We start from the raw sequence: 25,825 nt of genomic DNA on the forward strand, positions 1-25,825 counted from the left end.
TCATCAATCACAACAAAACCAATCAATAACATACGTATTGTCCCTTATACGAGCATCGAGGCCCTAAAAACACATTAGAAACAAGTCGGGACTAAATTGGAATCATATAGCATTTTTCAGAGAAAAGATGAAAATTTACAAATTGTAGGGGTCACACGGCCGAGGACACGCCCGTGTCTTAGGCCGTGAGGACATTCTAAGTAGGGACACACTGCCGTGTCCATGCCTGTATAACTCACTGACTTGGGTCACACGACCAAACCACATTCCTGTGTGCCAGGCTGTGTACCCCTCAAAATGGCCTCACACGCTCGTGTGCCAGGCTGTGTGCTAGGCCGTGTAACAACCTGACTTGCAACCCTTTGAAACTTACAGAAGACACATGGCCATGTCGCCTGGAAGTGTGTCACACACGACTGAGACACACACCCACGTCTCTTCCCGTGTGGACGAAAAATAGGCCACTTTCAAGCCATTTTTCTCACCCAACCTAGCATGTACCTACTAGCACTTTTGCACATATTACAAGCCTTCAAAAATACACCAAAACCATGCATAATCAAACCATTCGAACAAGGTATAACAACATACAACCAATATGCCCAATGGCACCTCAAACTTATTATCTAAATATGTACCATTACATATTCAAATTAGCCAAAATGTTCATTTAACTTTTGATTAAGCTTGCATCAACAACAGACTATTTACTTTACCTAAAAAAACATACCGAATATATCATTCAACAATTTCCACCAAAGATCACATATGTCATTTATAGCAAATGTACCAAATTACCACATTCATACCAACCACAAGACATTTCTAATATGCATACTTAATCAATCATTGTAACTTAAACATTTTTAGCATAATAAGCCATGTTATCAACCAATTTAAGGCCATTTATATACATACCAAAAACCAAACCTTTGTCAACATTCAAAATACCATAATCACAACCAATATACCATAACACAAGCCAAACCATATGGCTATTTCAACACCCAAAACACATAGGCCAAACATTAGCCAGAAATGCCTATACATGCGATTATAACCAAAATTAAAACATGCAAAAGTACCAATAGAGCCGATGGATAGTGTGATGGATCTTCAACTAGCTTTCAACCCGATCGAGCTTCCGATAATCTGAAAAGTAAAGGAAAACAACTACGTAAGCAATGAATGCTTAGTAAGCTCGTATAAACTTTAATCATATCAATCCATTTCAAATTTATACATATCAAGAGTAATCCTATACTGATACCGCAAGATTCATGAAACCATATTCAACAACTCGCAAAGTGAATAAATTCATAGTATCACATCTACATATCATCCCTAGCATAGTAGAATTTTATAAAACTTTAAACCCTTTCAAAATTTCTTATTTTAATTTGCATTTCATTACTTTCCATTGCATTTACTCTTATTAGCTCAAATAAAAATATCAATTGAATTCATCATTCCCTTTTCATCATTCAACACTTCTAGTATGAACTTACTATTTCATTACCTTTCCACACCCGTTTCATATGCATAACACACAAGACATAAGCATATCATTCAATCATAGCCATAAGATAGTTCATTTAAACATAATTTTTTTTGGAACTAACCACATGATAAATCATTTCAATAGGAATTACATAATTTAAACCTTAACACCCTTTCATGATCACAAGAATATTTCTAGTTAGGCATTTACCATTTCAATGCATAACTTATAAGTTTAACATGGCATAATCCAACAACAAATTGGCCGAAACCTAAGCATGTTAGCCAAATAAACATATAACATAAGCATTATAAACATGGATGAGCACAACATTTATTCATGTATCATATACATATATCATCCACTTCCACTTTCAATATACCATGTAATACCATTTTAATGAAATTCACATGTATCAATATCTTAGTTCATATTGAACTCTTACCACTTCATATCCGAATATTGCCCATTGAACCATTTAGAATACCGTTAGATACACGGGATAGCTCACACATAGTGTGCTAGCTCATATAATTGTAATCCATCAATTCATATACATGTATGATCATACGAGATGTGAATCGGTATGTTCGCTCGAGCTGTAGATCAGTATGCTCTCACGAGCTATAAATTGGCATGCTCATATGAGCTGTGGGTCGGAACGTAGCTACACGATGCTGCTTACATGACCTGTGGAGTATCCGCAACACATGTAGGACCTCAGCCATCAGTAAGATGTTCAGGACCAGTACCCAAATCATGTAAAGCCTAATGACATGTCATTTGTATCCTACAAATTCCTAAGGTTCAAACGGGGCTCGGTAATCGTCGTATGTAGTTGGTTTTACGTCGTTTTTATAACACAGTAAATTGCATACTAACATATATATATTGATTTAATCACAATATAATCACATATTAACATTCAATTTAATAAAAGTTATATAGAATACAGTTCATACGAACTTACTTGGCTAACCTGCAGAAATACCAAAGTTAAGGGGCATTTTGGTAATTTTCTATTTTCCTTAATTTTCCACTCGATCTTGATCTAAATTAATAATTTTATTCAATTTATCAATTTAGGCAGTAAAACAATGTATTTCATTCAATTTGGTCATTTTTGACATTTTTACAAAATTGCCCCTAAAGTTGTACTTTTATTCAATTTAGTCCCTGAGCCTAAAACATGCAAATTAACCATTTTTACCCAAAATTGAGCTTAGCCAAATGTTCATGGTATCCAAAACAGCCCATTTATGCAAAAATTTCACATTAAATCCTTGTACTTTTATTAATTTAATAATTTAGTCCCGAATTGTTAAATTTATCAAAAATCACTTAATAAAATACTTTTATATATCAAACAACATTCTAAATTCATCATTTAACATCTAAAATCATAAGTTTCATCAATGGAAACATTCAAAATCTTTAACAGTTTCAAAATCGAAGGTACGGGTAGTTGGACCTAGTTGCAATGATCTCAAAAACATAAAAATTTAAAGAAACGGGTGAAAAATGGCTTACCATGCATAGATAAAGCCATTGCCGAACCTTTATCATCTTCCATGGAGTTTTATACTTTCAAATTCAGTGGAGTTCAAATTGTAAGATGACAATCAATTTTTATCTTTTTTTTTCTAATTATTTCTTTATTAAATTACTAATTTACCCTATAATTATACATGCATTTTAAACTTATTTCATGCTTTAACCATCCACTCATTTATAATATGGTATATTTACCATATTGGTCCATATAATTTGATTCATTAAGCCATTTAACCACTCAAATAAAAACTGATCAAATTTTATATCTTTTACAATTTAGTCCTTTTTAATTCATTAACCATCGAAATGTTAAAATTTTTAAACGAAACTTTAATACCATTTTAATGAAACTCTGTAAATATTTATAAAAATGTTTGCGACTTGGTTTATAAAAACGAGGTCCCGATACCGCATTTTCAAAAACCACTTGACCTTAGGGTTTTACCACTTGAATTTAATAAATTATTTATAAAATTAAAATCACTATATCAAAAATGGGTTATTACAAGTTACACGGGCACAGACACGGGTTGGGACACGACTATGTGTCCCTATTTCGATTATTACACAGCCTGAGACTCGAGTGTGTGTCTTAGCTGTGTGAGCCACACGACCTGGCCACACGGCCATGTGACCTCTATAGTGTGAAATATTTCTAACTTTTTCCTTAAGTTTCCATTTGTTTTAGAATTAGTGCTGAATCATTTCTAAAGTGTTTTTAAGGCCCCAAGGGCTTGAATATGGGACGATATACATTCGTTTGAATGGACTATGATGTGACTTATAAAATGTTTCCAAATGAATGATTTTAAGTTACGTTTTTATGGTAATATTCCGTAATTCTATTCTGGTGACGGATACGGGTTAGGGGTGTTACATTTACTGGTATTAGAGCTACGATTTAGTCAATTCTTGGACTGAACGTAGCATGTACGAGTCTATAAATACATGCCATTATATATGTAACATCCCAAACCCGGCCTAGAGTTATGGCTAAACCTAGCGGTGTCACATTGAGGTGTTTAGCGTAAAACTTGTTATTGTTGAGATCATTAAAATCAATTAATCATTTTTTTATTAAATGGTGATTCCAAAACGGCTTATTCATTTCCAAGCATGCATCATTAAAAACTAATCACTTTTAAAATGTTATAAATTTTCCAAAATCTCATTTATTACGAAAACATGGTGTCTTTGAAAACGGTTACCTTTTGAAAACTCGTCTTATTCTACAACTATCAGTTTATATCAAACTAAATAAATAAAAACCCCAATTTAAAGTTTATAACTTTAGAGAGGCCTTTTTACATAAAAATACCCAAATTTCGTTACTTATAAATCAAAAGCTTATGCGGTTGTGTGGCCACCTCCGTGTCCCATTCAAACTCTCACCCAACAAAGTTCGAAACCACCTCAAACTCCTACCGCCTCATGCTAGCAAAATAAATATCCTTTTTGCTTGCAATGGGATTCGAACCCAAGCCCCCTCAATAGCTCAACACGCCACTTGCCTCCTTGTCACAAGCTCTTTTGTGTCACATTTTGTCTTCAATTAACTAAAAGGTCAAAAGGCCAAAGTCTAGGTTCCTTTAAAAGAAAAACCAAAATAAATTGCAAGAGCCAAGACTTGAACCCAGGCTCCCTTGCAACCTTAATGACGCCACAACCACTAGACCACATGCTTCCTTATGACATTTTTTCACACAACAATTTAAAAGGCCTATATCCAGCATCTAGGGTTTTATCCACTTAAAATCAAAATTTTTGCTAAATCCCAGGTTTGAACCCAGGACTTTTCCAACTCCTGTCAGGACCCTTGACCACTAAAGCAGACATACTTTTGTACACAGTTTCCAAACCGTTCCCTTACTTAAGGCCCAATACTTTTAGGCCCAAATTCTAGGGGGTTACAATTCTACCCCCTTAAAGAAATTTCATCCTCGAAATTTCAAACTAACAAGATAGTCGTACCACACAAACTTCACCACCACGCTCTCACTGCGCACTCTAATTTCAAAACATTCCTACAGCCTCTTGAACCACGTTTGCGCATATCTCTTGTGCCCATTGTCTATTCACGTTTAAAAAACACTAACAGTTTTATGCAGATCGAAGTTTCACTACAGTTCAAGTCCCCTATAGTTTCAGTTTGCTCTATCAAGAGTGATATAGTCTAATTTCTAAAGTAGTCACAGTACTTTTTAACTTACCGTATTTCAATTTCTAAATAGAGAAAAGTATTCAGAAAACTTACGGATTCGACTCTGGAGACTCGGTGTGCCACACTTTTCAGAAGAAGTATCTTAAAACACTTCACATATTCGAAAATAACCTTTTAAAATCCAAAAATTTAAAAACCCATTCCACAGTCGAGTTTTGCAACTTGGCTCTGATACCACTAAATGTAACACCCCAAACCCGGCCTAAGAGTTATGGCTAAATCTAACGGTGTTACATTGAGGTGTTTAGCGTAAAACTTGTTGTTGTTGAAATCTTAAAAATCAATTAATCATTTTGTTATTAAACAGTGATTCTAAAATGGGTTGTTCATTTCCAAGCGTGCATCATTAAAAAGTAATCATTTTTAAAACGTTATAAATTTTCCAAAATCTCATTTATTGTGAAAACGTGGTGTCTTTGAAAATGGTTACCTTTTGAAAACCCATTATATTCTACAACTATGAGTTTATATCAAACTAAATAAATAAAAATCCCAATTTAAAGTTTATAACTTTAGAGAGGCCTTTTTACATAAAAATACCCAAATTTCGTTACTTATAAATCAAAAGCTAAAAACGAAAGCTCAAACCCGAGCCCCCTCAAAAGCTCAACACACTACTTGCCTCCTTATCACAAGCTTTTTTGTGTTACATTTTGTCTTCAATTAACTAAAAGGTCTACAGGCCAAAGTCTAGGTTCATTTAAAAAAAAACTAAAATAAATTGTAAGAGCCAAGACTTGAACCTAGTCTCTCTTGCAACCTTAATGACGCCACAACCACTAGACCACATGCTTCCTTATGATATTTTTTTAACATAATAATTTAAAAGGCCTACATCCAAGCATCCAGGGTTTTATCCACTTAAAACCAAAATTTTTGCTAAAGCTCAGGTTTGAACCTAGGACTTTTCCAACTCCTCTCAGGACCCTTAACCACTAAAGCGGACATACTTTTGTACACAGCTTCCAAACTGTTCCCTTGCTCAAGGCTCAATACTTCTAGGCCCAAATTTCGGGGTGTTACAATATAACCTATGATAGTGTGATAACTCCTGACTCGTTTTGAACTATGTTTTCATATAGAAGATGTCATCCAACCGAGCTGAGTCCGATGAGATTGAAAGTAAGGCGCAAGCCTTTGTTCATGGAGCAGCATTGAGTGGCAGTAGGCCCATATCTAAGGGTCGGAGAGGAGAGGTTAAGGAAGCCTTCTTCCAAATGATGAATGAATGGTTTACTGAGTTCGTACGAACAAACCTGATGGCTCAACGACATCTCTGATATCAATAGCTCCTTAGAGAATGGCACCTATAGAGTTGAAAGAGTTAAAACCACAGCTGCAAGAGTTGACAGATAGGGGTTTTACTTGACCCAGCTTTTCTCCTTGGGTTGCACCTATTCTATTTGTTAAGAAAAAGGACGAACCCATTTGATTATGTATTGACTATCGGTAGCTCAACAAAGTCACAATCTAGAATAAGTATCCGTTGCAACGTATTGATGATTTGTTTGATAAGTTGAAAGGTGCGATAGTGTTTTCAAAGATTGATTTGCATTCTGGTTACTATCAGATGCAAGTTAAAGACTCATATGTGTCAAAAATTGCGTTCAGGACTAGGTACGGACATTATTAATTTCTTGTGATGCCGTTTAGTTTGACTAATGCACCTACAATATTTATGGTTTTGATGAACAATATTTCCAGACCATATTTAGACAGATTCGTTGTGGTATTCATAGATGGTATTTTGATTTAATCACGAGATGAGACGGAACATGCTGAGTATTTGAGAATTGTTTTGCAAACTTTGCATGAAAAGCAATTATTCGCTTAGTTTAGCAAATGTGAATTTTGTCTCCGGGAAGTCAGATTTCTGGCACATGTGATTGTAGTAGAAAGAACATATGCCTTCTCCCTACTAGAACGACGAAAATGTGCAAGTGTACACAAATGCAACAAGTAATAAAGTGACAAGTAAATGTAGAGTTATCGTACCCACAGGGACTATGAAAAGAATTATTTATGAATGTTATTTAAAACACTTTGGTGAGGAAAAATATTTTGTTTGAAGAGGATGATTAAAAACTAAGATTTTAAACTAAGTAAACTAAATAAATAAATCTCAAATGCACGATTTCAAAATACGATTTTAATCAAGAGGACATAATTGTGTTAGATTAATTACATTTCTTAACTTAGAATTATTAAACTCATGTTTATATTGTTACGAATAAGTTCACAGAAACTTGGTAATTTGCTAACTTATGAACATCCTCACCTACTAAAGTCCATTTATCTCTTGACTATATCCCTATGTCAATTCAACTGATTAAACAAATCTTAATAGGCAAATATGTTATTGCACATACATACTTATTAAATTGAAATAATCTCTTGTACATATCCCTATGTCAATTCAAACAATTAACTCGATTTAATAAGCAAATAAAAGACTATGTGAGGTAACAAAGTATCATTACCTTGAAATAGTTTAATAACAATAATCTTGCAAGTTATGCAAGGCAAATGTATTGTCAGATACCATTGCTAATCTAACCCTCAGCTACCTTAGATGATTATACATGCACTGATTAAGTGTTGTGTCCATTAATTACAATTTCAATCTATTTAAATAATTAATTCATTAGTTACCTAACAATTGTAATGCAAGAATAACTTAGTCATGATTTTACTTAATCAAGCATCTTACCGAGGCCTATAACAATATAAACACAATTTTAATAATTTTAACAAACGAAATGCAATCAACCTAACACGAATTAAATTCAAGCTAAATTGATTAAATTAACCATTCCAAAAACATAAATATTCATAGATATGTTGAGCATAACAACAACAAAAATTAAAGAGATAGGGAACAAGAATCAAATCCGGTGTTTTTCTGTGGCTTGACTAGTTGCTCCGTTCTTCCTTCCCATTGTCCTCGTCGACCAAGGTTTCTATGAACACTTAATTACTACTCCAAATAGCTTATGTATGCCCCTTTCCCAAGAGGAGAAATCGGCAAAAGAGGAAGGGAATTTTGGAATGGAAAGAAGAAAGAAAGTGGAGAGAAGAGAGGAAAGATGTGAATGCTTGAGATGTGTTAAAATGACCATCCTAAGGGGGGTTTTTATAGCTGAGGAGGGCTGCTAAAAATAGCTAAAATTATCAGCCAAAGAGCCCTCCCTTGGCCGGCCACACATGTGGCAAGGTTGATAGTTTCAACTTTGCTATTTTAGGCTTGGGGTAAATCTATAAAGCCACCAATTGTGGAGGGGTTTGAATGCAACTTGAACAAGTCTTCAAGGGTCTCTTTGCAAGCTTAAATAACCAGCTAATAAGCTAATTTGGGTAAGCTCTTGGGACGGTTTTTGGGCTGTCCATTTCTTGGTCAGTTCGGTTCACTCGGTTTAGTTCAACTGGACCACTTTTTCATAATTAATTAATAATAATTATTAACCCATATTAAATTAGGTATAAATTAAAATTAATTATATTATGAATTAATACATATGATTTTGGACCGTCTTAGGCTGAAATTTAGTTCATCTTGATACTCCAAATTGCTTCTCAGTTTTGTGCTTCTAACAGTGTCTGTCGAGTCATTTTTTGCCCTTTGTGCAAATCTGTCGAAAATAACCAGAATTCATCAAAATTCATTATAAAATTAACTAAAATTCAACATGTTCAGATTTTAAGTGCAATTTAATTATTTTATAAAAATTAATTATTTTTCAACAAGAATTTTATCGAAACTGTATGATTTTAAGTTAAAAAGGGTATGTAAAAATGTGTAAATTTCTCTGTTTCCACCAACCTATTGTTTAAATTATTCCCATTTAGTTACCCTTAGCATACATTTTAGCATGTTCAGTTTAGTAAATTGCATTTTATAACTCAGTGAATCCTAGCCTATTTTATCTTTAATTTTGCTATCTTTTTTGCACTAATGTTTCTACATGAGTTAATTCCATATTACGTCTAGAATTGTCGCCATAGTTGACAAATATCCGCAATGTCGCTGCATGAGTTAATTCCAGATGGCTTTCAAAATTGTCACTGTAGTTAATAGCTGTCTAATAAGAGCCAACCATGAGTGAGCAATCTAGGCCGGTGTAACTACCCTATACGAACAAGGACAGATGAATCCTGAGAGAAGGACACATGTACTATTAAGGAAAACATAAAGGATAACATGAGAAGAATGAGAAGAGGGGGAGTTTTTGGTGGACCACCATTCTCTTACCCTATTTTGAAGCTTGTAGCTATGGCAGCTTGAGCTTCCCTTGGGTTAGCCAACATAGAGACTGATGTAGATCCACTCCCGAGGAGGAGATCTAAGTGCAGAATAAGGGGAAATGGATAGATTCAATGAGTAGCCTAGGAATAGTATTCTCTATTTGATTCTTTCTCATTTCTTGAAAATGCTGGTGATTACTCTATGTTTCTACTATACAAAAGTACAATGAATGCTTTGTTAAATGTTATCTTATTAAATCTTAGTTTTTTTGTTTAATCTTAGGGGGTTGAATGTTCTAAACACAGAAGTGTTATTCTAGTCACTAACAGTGGAAGGTGCAGTGACAGTTTGAGCTAATAAGCTTTTCAGTAGAAGTTGAGTAAGGACTAAAGGAATTTAGTCCACTTGTTCTTAATAGTGCCTTATTGCCATCATTGGAAGGTGAGGTTAATGTGCATGATTAAGTCTCAGATTAAACCAAAGAGTGGCATTTGGTAAGATATACATTAATTTTATTGCGTCGACAATCTCCTATCTTTTATACCGTGTGAGTACTTAGTATACTACTGAAGATTCATATTAAGGATCCCAGTTTATCCATAGCATACTTTATCTTATTATTTTTTATTTATTTCTTCGACTGCTATACTCACAATTGACCTCTTTTCTATCTATTTATTGCACCGGCATTAATAGAAAAAAGACAATCATCTCTGTGGGATCAATAACCGATAGACTCACATCTATCTATTATACTTGCATTGACAGTGTATGCTTACACATTATTGCTGTAACATTTATAGTCGATCAATTTTTTGGCACTGTTGCCAGGGATGACATTTGTTTGATATTTATTTTTGTTCTTGTGTGTCTTTATAATTTGTTTTCCTTATAAAATATTTAGTATTCACTAACTTGTTTTCTCTTGGTTGCTATTTTTCAATTTTATCTTTGGTGTTTTATGACCCGAAGAAATTCAGATTTTCTTATTGACTTTGATCCAAAAATTGAAAAACCTATTCGGAGAAGACTTCGAGAACAAAGAAATATGGATTTACCAAGAGACAATGCAGCCATACCCCCAATACAACATCAAAACGTTCATAACCTATTGTTGCCACAAAATGCTCACATCCACAATAGAACCATATGAGATTGTGTAGTACCTATTCTAGATGATCTACAACCAGGGGTTGTTAGACCAACAATTCAAGCTGGGAACTATGAACTCAAGCCAGTGATGTTTCAAATGCTAAACTCCAATGACCAATATGCTAGACTGCCACATGAAGATGCAAGAGAACATCTTAAATCCTTTTTATTGATCTGTGCTTCCTTTAGTCAACAAGGCGTTCCTGATGATGCCTTGAGGATGCAATTATTTCCCTATTCCTTACAAGGGAAAGCTCGTACTTGGTTTCTTGGGCTACTTGCTGGATCAATCACTTCTTGGAATGCTCTCACCAAACAGTTTGTGTTGCAATTTAACCACCGAAAATGAATGCTTGTCTTCGAAATGACATTATTGCTTACCATCAGCTGGATGATGAAAATCTTCACACCACATGGGAACGTTATAAGTCTTTGCTTTGACGTTGTCCCATGCATGATATTCAACTAGAAAAACAAACTGAGATTTTTTATAATGGTTTGAATTTACATATAAGGAATCTTGTCAACTCATCAACCAATGGACTACTGCTAGATTTTACTTACAATAATGCTATGAGAATTCCTGAGAGAATTGCTCAAAATGATTACCAGTATCCCATCTCTAGAGATGTATAAGCAAAGACTACTCCAGGAGTTATTGAATTGGATGAAATACCCGCACTAAGTGCCCAAGTCTCTTCGTTCACAAACATGATTAAAAATATGCAAGGGACGAGTGACGTTGCACCCATACAGGTTGCTCAACAATTGGATATTCCTACCTTTTCCAGCGAAATTTGTGGTGACAACCATAGTTATAAAGATTGTTCGCAACAATTCTTATGGAAACTCTTCCAACAACTCTGTACACAACCAACAGTTTTGGGGAACTCAGAATGTTGGAAAAAATGCTGTGACATTCAAATATAGGAATGCATCTACTTAGGGCAATTATAATCCACGACAAGGGAATTATACTCAGCAACAACATAACTAAAGTCTGCATCCTTAGAGGTATCAACAACAAGGGCCGACACAATTACATTAAAATCAGATGCAACCACAATATTCATCGATGACGAATCAGAATATCCAAGGACAACAACAACAACAGTATACACACACTTCTACTTTTGACCCATTAACGGCTCTTGAGGAGTTAATAAGGGAGCATATTACTCACACAGAAGCTATTGTTCAAGGAAATTCATATTCCATTCGAGCATTGGAGGCATAATTAGGACAGCTAGCTTCAAATCTGAATACTCGACCATAAGGCTCCTTACCGAGTGACACAAAAAACCCCAACCCGAGGGGGAAAGAGCACTATAAAGCTATCACTCTTAGGAGTGGTAAACAAACTAGTGAGCCGGTTAGTGATTCTTTTGTAGCATCCCCAGATATTGATGAATAAGCCCTGATGGAAAGGTTGATTCTGAAGAGCTTGTTGATGTACCAGACAAAGAATTACAACCAATTGTCACTCACATGCCTTCTATTCGACCCTCGAAATTGTGGACGCAACCAAAGGTATCACCGCAACCAGCTGTCTTTCCACCTGTACCTTTTCCAGAAAGATTCAAGAGGAATGAAAATGACAAATAGTATCAGCAGTTTCTGGATACTCTGAAACAACTACAGATCAACATTCCTTTAATGGACACTTTGGTACAAATTCCAAGTTATGGGAAATTTATGAAAGATCTCTTGTCTAAGAAGAAAAAACTCACTGATGTTGAAACTATTACACTCATAGAAGGTTGTAGTGCTGTCCGGACAAACAAGTTACCCTCTAAATTGAAAGATCCTGGTAGTTTTACCATTCTATGTTCGATTGGCAATCAATAATTGAGTAAAGCTTTATGTGATTTGGGAGCTAGCATCAACCTCATGCCACTATCTACTTTTAGGAAGTTGGGAATTGGTCATATGCAACCCACTACAGTGACATTACAACTAGCTGATCGATCTTTAGCTCAACTTAAAGGGCAAATCAAATATGTTTTAGTTCGTGTGGATAAATTCGCTTCTCCAGCTAATTTTATCATACTTGACTGCAAAGCAGACAAGGAGGTTCCCATAATCTTTTGATGACCATTTTTAGCCACCGGCCAAACTCTCATTGATGTTTATAAAGTAGAACTCACCATGCGACTAAATGATGAGCAAGTTACCTTCAGTGTTTTTGAGTCTGTTCATCACTAGGATAAAGCAGAGTGCCATACTGTCGATGTGCTCGATGATTTGATTGAGGATAAGCACATTCCTTGCTAAAGAAATTGCAGTGACATCTGAGGCAAAATCCATAGACAATTGTGATAGCACAGTTGACGCTAGTACTGTTGAAGTCAAACATAGATGGCAAATTAAATCCTTGGACCTAACCAACAGAACCACTCCAATTTTCAAACCATCAACTGTTGAAGCTCCCACTCTCGAATTGAAACCGCTACCTCTTCATCTTAAATATATCTTCTTTGTGATCACAATACTCTTCCAGTTATTCTCTTTGCAACACTAGATGCGACACAAGAAAAGAAATTGACTCATATTCTCAAGTAGCACAAATAAGCTATTGCTTAGAGTATTGTGAATATTCAAGGTATTAGTCGTTCTTTCTGCATGCACAAAATCAAGTTAGAAGATGAAAGCCAGCAGTCAGCTGAATAGCAAAGAAGGTTAAATGAGAAGATGAAAGAAGTGGTCAAGAAAGAAATCATAAAATGGCTTGATGTAGGAATTGTTTACACAATTTCTGATAGCAAGTGGGTGAGTCCAGTGCATTGCGTCCCGAAAAGGAGTGGCATCACAGTGGTACACAATGATTAGGATGAATTACTACCAACAAGCATCCCCATGGGATGGTGAGTTTGTATGGACTATCATAAATTAAATGCAACCACAAAGAAAGATCATTTTCCACTTCCCTTTATTGATGAAATGTTAGATTGGCTTGCTGGAAAAGCTTATTATTGCTTCCTAGATGACTATTCCGGGTACAACCAAATTGCTATTGCACCAGAGGATCAGGAGAAAACAACTTTCACCTGCCCCTTTTATACTTTTGATTTTTGTTGTATGCCTTTCAATCTTTTCAATGCACTAGCCACATTTCAAATGTGTATAATGGCAATATTCTAATATATGATCGAAGACTCTTTAGAGGTTTTTATAGATGACTTTTCAGATTATGGGAATGATTTTGAGCATTGTGCTGACAATTTGGATAAAGTACTGCAGCAATGTGAGGACACTTATCTTGTCTTAAATTGGGAAAAATGTCATTTTATGGAAACTGAAGGCATTGTGTTGGGCCATCGCATCTCTAATCAGGGTATTCAAGTAGATAAAGCTAAGGTGGAAATCATTAAGAAATTACCCCTACTAACAAATGTGAAAGGTATTCGTAGCTTTCTTGGACATAAAGGATTTTACCGACGGTTTATTAGGAATTTTTCAAAGATTGCAAAACTATTGTGCTCATTGCTGAAATAGAATCGAAAATTCCTCGTTGATGAGGCATGTCGGGATGCCTTTATTCAGTTAAAGAAGCAACTAGTCAATGCCCCCATTGTCGTTGTACCCGATTGGTCACAGCCTTTCGAAGTTATGTGTGATGCAAGTCACTTCGCCGTGGGTGTAGTGCTAGGACAACGCAAAGGAAAAAAATTTCATGCCATCTATTATGCCAGCAGACCTCTTATAGAAAATCAATTCAATTATACCACCACATAGAAAGAATTGCTAGCCATTGTCTTTGCTTTCAACAAGTTTCATTATTATCTTGTCAGCGCAAAAGTTATGATATTCACTAATCATTTGGCATTGCGATATCTCTTTGCCAAAAAATATGCCAAACCAAGACTGATAAGATGGATTTTATTATTGTAATAATTTGACATTGAGATAAAAGACCGCAAGGGGTCAGAGAATCAAGTTCTTGATCATTTGTCTAGATTGGAAGTTGGTAGTAAAGACGGGAAATTACTTCAAATTATCGACACATTCCCATATGAAATGTTATTTGCTGTCGACGTAACCCATTGGTATGCAGATTTAGTTAATTACTTGGTGTGCAGAAAGCTCCCATTGAGTAGTATCAAGGGCCATAAAAAAGAAAGATTTCTTCTTGACGTGGTGAAGTAGTATTGGAACGAGCTATATTTATTCAAAGTATGCAATGACAACATCATTCGGTGTTGTGTTCCGGAAGAAGAGATGCTTTCAATCCTGAAGCACTGTCATGATGCTCCTTCTGGAAGCCATTTCGGTGGAATGAGAACTCCTGCTAAGGTTCAACAATCAGGATTCTACTACCATCATTTTTCAAGGATGCTCATAATTTTGTGAATCAATGAGATAAATGGCAGCACACCGGTTCTATTTCCTGACATAATGAAATGTTGCAACAACCAATTATGGAAGTTGAATTGTTTGATGTTTGGGGAATGGCTTTTATGGGATTGTTTCCAAGTCCATTTGGAAATATTTACATATTAGTCACTGTTGACTATGTTTCGAAGTGGGTGGTGGCTATTGTTGTCCCAAAGGATGATGCAAGGACAATGCTCAAATTTTTTCACAAGCATATACTCACCCGTTTCGACACACCAAAGGCCTTGATTACTGATCAGGGTACACATTTCCATTGCAACCATGTGGCAACTGTATTAAAGAGATATGGAGTCAATCACAGAATGACCACTACTTATCATCCACAAACCAATGGACAAGCTAAAATTTCAAATCGACAAATTAAGAACATTCTTGAGAATGTTGTGAACCCTTCGAGAAAATATTGGTCTTCTTGGTTGAATGATGCTCTATAGGCTTTATGTACAGCATACAAGACTCCTTTGAGGATGTCACCATATGAATTGGTTTTTAGGAAAGCATGTCACTTGCCAATTGAACTGGAACACAAAGCTATGTAGGCAATTAAACAAATGAACATGGACTTATGACGTTGCTGGAAAGAAAAGGCTATTGGACATCACCAAGCTAGAAGAGATTCAAAGAAATGCTTATGAATATGTTGCGATTTATAAGGAAAAGACCAAATGATGGCATGACGAGATTATTTTGCAGTGACAATTTACCGCAGGACAACAGGTTTTATTATTCCACTCTTGACTTAAATTGGACCCAGGTAAATTGCGTTCACGTTGGTCTTGTCCATTCAAAGTTGTCGACGTATTTCCTCATGGTGCAGTCACAATTCGAGATTTACGTGATGGACACTAGCTCATAGTCAATGGAAAGAGATTGAAAAACTATTTTGGAAATAAAAATCTAGAGCAGGTAAAGACCATTATTTTGGTCCAAACATTTTAAAATTTTAATTTATTATTCTGAGATTTCATCTTATTTTATACTTGTTTTGTAAAGCTTGTTTTCTTTCCTTTTTGTAGACTAATAAGTTACTAATGTCGACACAACAAGATTTGGTTGTCAACACATTCCATACCACTGTGTTACCATTAATTAGAATTAAGGGAACTTCAATCTTCACCGTTGGATCAAAACCCACCCAGTCGTTTGATCCATTTGAGCAGACACAATTCTTATTGGACACCACTCTTCCTGTTAGTTTTGTATCTCTTTACAAAACATCACGACTCTACATCTTCCTCTTTCACCCCTATAAAATCTACACCACTGTGCCGACTGCAAAACATCTAAGCAACCATTTTTATTTTTTTTCCTCACTCAAGATACCACCTTTTTCACTTAAAATTGTCTTTCCTCCATAAAAGATGGCAAGAACAAGAGGTTTGACCAAGAAAGCCAACAGACCTACCTAAGAACAAGCGTCCTCTGCCATCGCAGTTTGAAAGTCGGACTCCCCTAGGCCAGTGTAGAAAAAGGAACTAGTAATCTTTTTAAATAAAATGACTAGGGAACGATTTCAAGACAATATATTGTGCCAAAATTTTCACCCCGAATAAGGCATTTCCCTGTCGCAATAACAGGATTTGGGCAAACAAATTCACCGAATCATTTCTAAACTGAAATGAGAAAATTTCTGCGCACACCCTATAGGCTATTCCCCTTCCCTGCTCAGTTGAGGAATGAGATCACTACTTTCCGAAAAATGTATGATGAGTAATTGTATGAGTCATGAGAAAGGTACAAAAAATTATTACAGAAGTGCTCTCATCACAAAATCCCACATTGCATCCAACTTGAGACATTTTATAACAGTCTCAATGCCCACACAAGGATGGTAGTGGACGCTTCTGCTAACGGTGCTTTCTTTTCTAAGTATTATAATAAGGCTTATGAAATCATCGAGAGAATTGCTAGCAACAATTATCAATGGCCAACAATTTGAGTAGTGTCAGGAAGACGAGTCATTGGAATACATGAATTGGATCCACTCATTTCACTCGCATATCAGGTATCTTCAATTTCCTGAATGCTTAAAAATTTTACCACTAATGGGTTTAATAGTTTTGTAGCTCAACCACCGAACTAATTTGAAAATATAGCCGGTGTCTATTGTGGGGAAGGACATCTATTCAAAGAATGTCTATTGAACCCAGAATTCGTGTGTTACATGGGTAGCAAAAACTAAAACTGAGGAAGGCAAGGATTGCAATCCAATTCTTATAACCCATCATTGCGAAAACACCCTAATTTTTCCTGAAGAAACCAAGAGGCTAGACTCAGTAACACAAACGCCCAACCTAGACCGACCCACCACCTATTTTTACCCAAAAAGTTAAGAAACAACCTCAAGTTGAACATCCAGTGGCCTAGAAAACTTGTTGAAGGAATACATACCAAAGAATGATGCCTTAATCCAAAGCCAAGTAGCTACATTGAAAAACCTAGAAAACCAAATGGGCCAACTTGCAACTGAACTCAGAAACCGACAACAAAGTGCTTTACCTAGTGATATGGAGAATCTGAGGAATCTTGGGAAGGAGCATCGTAAAGCGTTGAAATTGAGGAGTGGAAAGACATTAGAGCCCAACACCGTCGAAGTTGAAGAGGAGCCAGCTGATGCTTAAGACTCAGTGGAAGTTCAACTGAGTGTTGAAATTCCAGTTTCACTGGAACCTGAATCTGAAAAGTCTGATAAGGTAACTTCTGAACCAACTAATTCTGATAAACTAACAACTTCTTTAGATACAGAATTGCCACAGAGGATGAATCAACCAGTTCTAGTAAAGAAGCATCCACCACCCTAACCTCAACCACTTCAGAAGCAGAAGCATGAAGTCCAGTTCAATAAGTTTCTAGACGTACTCAAGCAATTTCATATCAACATCCCGTTGGTTGAAGCACTTGAACAAATGCTGAACTACGTCAAATTCATAAAGGATATCCTCTCTAAGAAATGAAGACTTGGAGAATTTGAGACGGTAGCCATGATAAAGAAATCTAGTGCATATCTTCAAGACAAACTACCTCCAAAGTTGAAGGATCCTGGATGTTTTGCCATACCTTACAACATTGGAGCAACATATTATGGTAAGACAGTATACGATTTGGGTACGAGTATCAACTTGATGCCCATGTCAATATTTAGGAAGTTGGGGATAGGCAAAGTTAGACCTACTGTGGTTACACTTCAATTAGCAGATCGATCCTTAGCACATCTAGAAGGAAAAATTGAGGACATATAGGTACGTGTAGACAACTTTATTTTTCCTACTGACTTTGTTATTCTAGACTTTGAAGTAGACAAAGAAGTGCCAATCATCCTAGGAAGGCCTTTCCTAGCAACTGGAAGGACCCTTATTGATGTGCAGAAGGGTGAGCTTACTATGCATGTTCAGGACGATCAGGTAACATTTAATGTTTTTAAGTTTATACGACTTCCTAACACAATTGACGATTGTTCTGTAGTGTTCGATTTAGAGGAATTAATCATGGAAAAGGAACTCAACTATGTTGAGGACCCATTGGAACAAATTTTGACATCAGACCCTCCAAGTGATGAAGAGGAGGATGAATACTTGGCTTTGCTAGAAGGTAATGAAAGGGGATTTAATCTGCAATCCCACTTTGAATCTTTGGAGTTAGAGAATAGGTATTATGCCCAACCAAAAGAGTCAATCGAGGAGCCACCTAAACTAGAACTGAAGGTACTTCTCTCGCATTTAAAATATGTTTATTTAGGTAATGCTTCTACTTTGCCTGTGATTGTTTCAGTGGAATTAACCATTGAGCAAGAAGAGAAACTCATCCTAGTCTTGAAATAATTCAAGAAGGCTATCAGATAGAACATAGCCGATATTCGCAGCATTAGCTCATCTGTATGCATGCACAAGATTATCCTAGAAGATGGCAAAAAGGGACGATTGATGGACAATAAAGACTGAACCCCATCATGAAGGACGTGGTAAAGAAAGAAATCACCAAGTGGTTAGATGCTGGTATCATTTATCCCATCTCATACAGTTTGTGGGTAAGTCCAATCCAGTGCGTGCCAAAGAAAAGAGGTATTACGGTCGTAGAAAATGAAAATAACGAATTGATATTGACTAGAACGGTTATGGGATGAAAAATTTGCATCGATTACCGGAAGCTGAACAAGACGACTAGGAAAGATCACTTTCCTTTGCCATTTTTGGACTAGACGCTGGATAGACTCACAGGGTGAGACTATTACTATTTTCTCGATGGATACTCAGGGTATAATCATATTACAGTAGCACCGAAAGATCAACATAAGACATCATTCACCTGCTTGCATGATACATTTGCATTTAGACACATCCCATTTGGTTTATGTAATGCACGTACTACATTTCAAAGATGTATGACGTATATATTTATTGATATGATTGAGAAATACTTGGAAGTCTTTATGAATGATTTTTCAGTATTCAGAGATACATATGATGATTGCCTAGCCAATCTAGCCAAGGTACTAAGGCAATGTGAAGAAACAAACCTCGTATTCAACTGGGAAAAGTGTCTTTTCATGAAACGAGAAGGTATTATTCTAGGGCATCGAATAACGAGACATGGAATCGAGGTAGATAAAGCAAAGGTAGATGTTATTGAGAAACTCCCACATCCAACATCTATAAAATGTGTTAGGAGCTTTTTGGGCCATGCCGGTTTCTATCGAAGATTTATCAAGGACTTCTCCAAAATGGCTAAACCCTTATGCAAGTTATTGGAGAAGGACACGATGTTCAAATTTGATGAGGAGTGCTTAAGAGCTTTTAAATATTTGAATAGTCGGTTAGTTTCAGCACCCATAATCTTCACACCAGAATGGGATTTGCCATTTGAATTTATGTGCAATGCAAATGACTTCGCGATAGGAGCTGTCATGGGCCTACAAAGGAACAAAGTTTTTCATCCCATTTACTACACAAGTCGGACTCTGACGGACCATTCGATAATTAAGTATTTACTTTCCAAGAAAGATGCTAAGCCGAGATTGATCCGATGGGTAATTCTACTTCAAGAGTTTGATCTAGTAATTCAAGATCAAAAGGGAGTAGAAAACCAAGTAGCATTCCACTTGTCCAGATTGGAGACGAAAGAAGGGAATTCTCCACTTGTACCTGTTCAGGAGACATTCCCAGATGAGCACATATTGAAGGTAAATCATGTCCATAATACCCCTTGGTTTGCTAATATTGCTAAATATTTAGCTTGTTGTTCGATGTTGATTGATAAGACGTATCATCAAAATAAAAAGTTTCTTCATTATGTGAAGTACTATTACTGGGAAGAATCATACTTGTTTTAAAAGTGTGAAGATCAAATGATTAGGAGATGCGTGGCAAAAAATGAAGTACATAAGATTCTATATTATTGCCACTCAGTTTCGAGTGGGGGACACTTTGAAGGTACACGTACTGCGGCCAAGTTAGTGCGAGCTAGATTCTTTTGGCCAACACTATTTATAGACGCGTATGCTTACATAAGGAGCTGTGATTAATGTCAAAGGGTTGGAAATGTCACCAATAGAAATGAGATGCCCTGAACAAACATCATTGAGGTAGAATTATTCCACGTTTAGGGTATTGACTTTCTCGGTCCTTTCCCTCCATCTTTTGGTCACAAGTACACATTGGTAGCAGTAGACTACATGTCTAAGAGGGTTGAGGCCGAGGCATATCCGACGAACGATGCTAGGGTTGTGAAGTTTTTGCAGAAGCATGTGTTCACAAGGTTTGAAACCTCGAGAGCTATCATCAATGATGAAGGGTCTCATTTTGTGAAAAAATGGTTGAAATGGTTACTTGACAAACATGGAGTGAAGCACAAGGTTGCCACAACTTACCATCTGCAGACGAATGGGCAAGCTGAACCGACAAACAAAGAGATCAAAGGCATACTTGAGAAGGTAGTTTGCCCGAACCGACGAGATTGGTCCAAAAGACTGGATGTTGCTTTATGGGCCTATAGGACAACATACAAGACACCTTTAGGGATGTCACCCTATAGGTTGGTCTTTAGGAAAGCCTGTCCTGTAACATCCCTTACTCGTATTCGATGCCGGAATAGGGTACGAGGTATTACCAGAACATATACACTTTTAACCGTAGTAAACCAAGTTGTAAAATTTCATTTAAATTAAAACTTTCAAGTTGTTATTCTCGAGTAGTTAATTAGGGTTTTCTTGGCTAAATATACTAACAATCTTTCACTTCCTCGTCGTATGAATTTATAAATTTTCAGTTACATGTTGAATTTGTCCCGAGTACCTAAATTTATCCATATCATTACATATTCTCATATAGTCAAAATTTCCTTTTAAACTAATGTAATATATCAATTACTCACTATCTAGTAAGCGAATTGTCACATATATATACATTATCCATTTATCTCCCACAAAGCTAACAAAATTGGCCACAAGGATAGTACAAATTTTCTCTATTCGATATAAACCAAAACCTGTTATTTATTTTCCAACAAACCTTACTAAATATACACTTTATACTAACCCAAGTGTTTAGCCATTCACCATGACATAAATATATTTTATCCATTATTGCCGAATATAGATATTCTTCACAAATCATAATTCACCTCACATAGTAACCGAATTAATTTTTATCATTTTTCAAATAGATTACAAAATAAGTTATATAACAAAATATAGATACATTTTAAACTACACAAATAAACAAATTTTCATGGCATTATATGATCATCACATATCAAAGACAAATGCTCTTGACATTTCTATCACATAAACCGAATTAATCAATGCAACATCAATGATATAATCATCCATATATCATTATTTTCACACATATAAATATCATGACAAAATTTCTTAAACATTTGATCAATTGCTTTTCAATACCGCAATAGTCCTTCAGTATCAATACGTATTTACCATTCAATTTAACATTTACCGATTATAATCGGGCATATGACCATTTATACAGAATTCATTCATACATTTTATTATCCTCCTCCTCCTCTCCATTCCAGATCCTCTATGTATAAAAAATGCTTAATTAGCATTATACTTATTATCACTATTCACTTATATTTAAATTCAAAGTTGTATATTTGAGTCAGAGTCACTAAATCATTTTTATCCGGAGCTACAGAGCTCCAAATTAAGTTCTGTTAATTTTCTTGGAAACTAGACTCACATGTCTTCTTAAAATAAAATTTTCAGAATTTTTGACTTGGCCAATTAGTACAGTTTATTCTTTAAAGTTTCCCCTGTTTCACAGCTCAACATCTCTGACCTCCCTTCACTAAAAATGAATTATCTCATTGTATAGATTTCGGATGATATTTCCGTTTGTTTCCTTTGAAAATAGACTCGTTAAGAATTCTTTGTTTCCTTTGAATATAGACTCATTAAGAATTCTAAGCATATAAATTATAACTCATAATTATTTTTGTACAATTTTTAATTATTTTCCAAAGTCAAAACAGGGGATTCCAAAATCAATCCGACCCTCCCCACTAAAATTTGAATATCTCAAAATGTATAACTCTTTTGCTTTCTCTAATTATTTTATGTAAAACTAGACTCATTAAGATTTAATTCCATATCCCACTCAACCTCTAACTCAATTCCTATAATTTTTGGTGATTTTTCAAACTAACATTACTGTCACTGTCCAAATCTGTTCTATTTCAAATTCACTCATTCACATTACACTATAACAATTTATTTTGTAAGCACGGTACAAAACTTCATCACTCCAGTGACTCTTTTGCAACTCATCGCATTTCAATCACATGTTCTTATTGGTTTGCAATTTCTCATATCCTGTTAAACATGTCGGTATAATAGCGAACATTCGGTGGTTTGCACATAGTACCACTTATTTAACTATTATTATTAGATACGCGTAGTAGCCTTCACATAGTACTACACACGTGATCAAACTTTCCCGTTCATGTAGTAGCCTGCACATAGTACTACACACGTGTTCGAAGCTATCCGGTACGCATAGTAGCTTGCACATAGTACTACAAATGCGACCTTTCATTCCGGTACACATAGTAGCCTCCACATAGTATTACACACGTGACCATCACTTTCACTTTCACATAGTGACCTACACACAGTCCATGTCACACATGTGATCATTTCAGTTACTTCATTCGTATCCCTTTTTATTCCGAATATTCAATCTGGAAATTTCTCACTTTTTCTCATTTTTTTCTTTTTCACTAATCAAAGTAATTCCTTGTCTTTCTTGAATTATAATAACACATTTAACTTATTTTACACTCACATTATTCAATCCAGTCCAAAAATCACATTTTGGCAAATTACGTTTTTGCCCCTAGGTTCGAAAATTAAATTTTATTTCTTTTTCTTATGTTTTATGACATGCTAACCAAATTTTCCTTCTATAGCAACATCAAATTCTTGCTCTAAAGTGCACTTATGAACAATAATAATTTTTAACAATAGTACCGTTTCACTCGTTTTCGCTGAAAATCGTTTAGCAAAAATCATTTAACAAAATTCTAAGCTTTATATTCTATCATGAAACATCAAAATTCACACTTTTCATCTATGGGTAATTTTTCAAACATAATTTCTAGCTTGAATTAATGATAGAAATAGCTTAAGCAAGTTACCCGGACTCTAAAAATATAAAGAACAAGAAAGACGGAGCTAGAACGGACTTACCATGAAGCTTGAAAGAATGAAAAAACCCTAGCCATGGAGTCCACATGATATTCGGCCAGCACTCATGGAGAAGATGATGATTTTGGCCTTATGTTGTCTTTTTAATTTGTTTTAATTACTAAATTACCAAAATGCCCTTAACTTAAAAATATCTTATTTCACATATTTCATGTCCATTTTTGTCCATAACATAACCAATGGTCCAATTACCATTTAAGGACCTCTAATTTAAAATTTCATAGCAATTTGACACCTCTAGCTTCTAGAACTCAACTTTTGCAGTTTTTACAATTTAACCCTTTTGACTAAATTGAGTGCTCAAACATCGAAATTTTCGAACGAAATTTTCATGAAATCTTTCCCTAAAATTGTAGACCATAAAAATATAATAAGAAATAAATTTTTTCTCATCAGATTTGTGGTCCCGAAACCACTTTCCAACTAGGCTTAAAATCGTGCTGTTGCAACTCTCTCCCCTTTAGGGATTTTCGTCCCCGAAAATCTTATCAAAAGTAGATTAATGATTTGCTTTCACTCAATACATTTCAAATTCAGACATAACTTTAGATTTTTCACTGACATTAAACATTTTAAACCCCTATAGTCATCAAATATGTCACATAACTCTTTTCCTTCAACTTTAACTATAAGAAATCACAAAATACCTCTGTACACTCTTTCATTAGAACATTCTTCAAACAGTTCATTAACGTATGCTGATAATCAATAACTCTTTATTCAACTCAGGTTGAATCATAACTGATGTTTCAGTTGACAATATTTTTTGTGCAAAAGAAAGCTTCAATAATCATATTTACTTTAATTTACCACAACATTTCTCAATTAGAATCATTACGATAGATATAATTTTGTATCAAGTCCTCAAGAATACAAATTCTTCTTCCAGATTAAACCTCAATCTATATATATACTCAAAGTTTATTTCAAATCCAGTAGATATATTCAAACTCATATAACCCAGACATATCATTATACAGAAGCCACTACCATTATATAAAATAATATCAATTTCGATGATATCCCAAAAGATGCCTAAAAAGATCAATATCTCTCATAGATATTAGAATTCAAAGTAACAAAAGCAATATAATCTTCACATATATTCAACAGAACAATAGCCAGTAGAAACAAAATATTAGCCTTATACAAACTTTACCATCGATTTTCATATTCTTACAAGGAAATAAATACCAGAAAAAAGACATGACAATGTCGAACATAACCTAAACAGACCAATAATACCTTCATCTATTAATATGTTTAGCTAATATTCTCATACGATAAGAATTCTTTCTGAACTAAACAGTCACATATAATTCTGAGGATAATCGTACAGACAATATTCAAAGGAATTCATAGTAACTACCCAATTATAGCCACTGTACTCAGCTATCAATACCATACAAATATTATTCCACTGTCTAATTCTGTCATTAAAAATTTTCACATTATCGCTTTACAGACAAAAATCGATCCAGACAAATTTCCGGTTAGTTCTTTCTTTAAATATCATACCTGAATAAATAATTTATTCAGATTTAACTTCTTTTGTGATAGTGACTTCGCATAATCTGAGTAGTTTTCAGAACTATCCAATATCTCTTTCTCTCTTTTTGTATTGTCTTCATTTGCTAATTCATTCACTTTTCTGATCACATTATTAATCTTCCGTACACAAACTTTTGTAACACTGCACTCATAAGCTTATTCAATCAAAATCTTACAAATTTTATTGTAACATTTTACTAATATGGGGGTGAGTGTAATAAAGCCTCAAATTTATCCTACACATAAATACGCATAACACATACTATCACAAATAGTCAATTCTTTACTAATTTCACATTCTCAAAGCATTTAATGAACAGTTTCTTTTAATCACTTTTGTTCTCAACACATAATTCATATTCCAACTCAAACCACTAATTCACAATCGAAATTTCTATATAGCATCATAATCCAAATATCACAACTCATGTGTCCATATAATTATAGCATTTATCAATAACAAAATATTATACTCTTTGATCCATACTT

Source organism: Gossypium hirsutum, chromosome D05, assembly GCF_007990345.1.
Source record: "Gossypium hirsutum isolate 1008001.06 chromosome D05, Gossypium_hirsutum_v2.1, whole genome shotgun sequence".
NCBI lineage: Eukaryota > Viridiplantae > Streptophyta > Magnoliopsida > Malvales > Malvaceae > Gossypium > Gossypium hirsutum.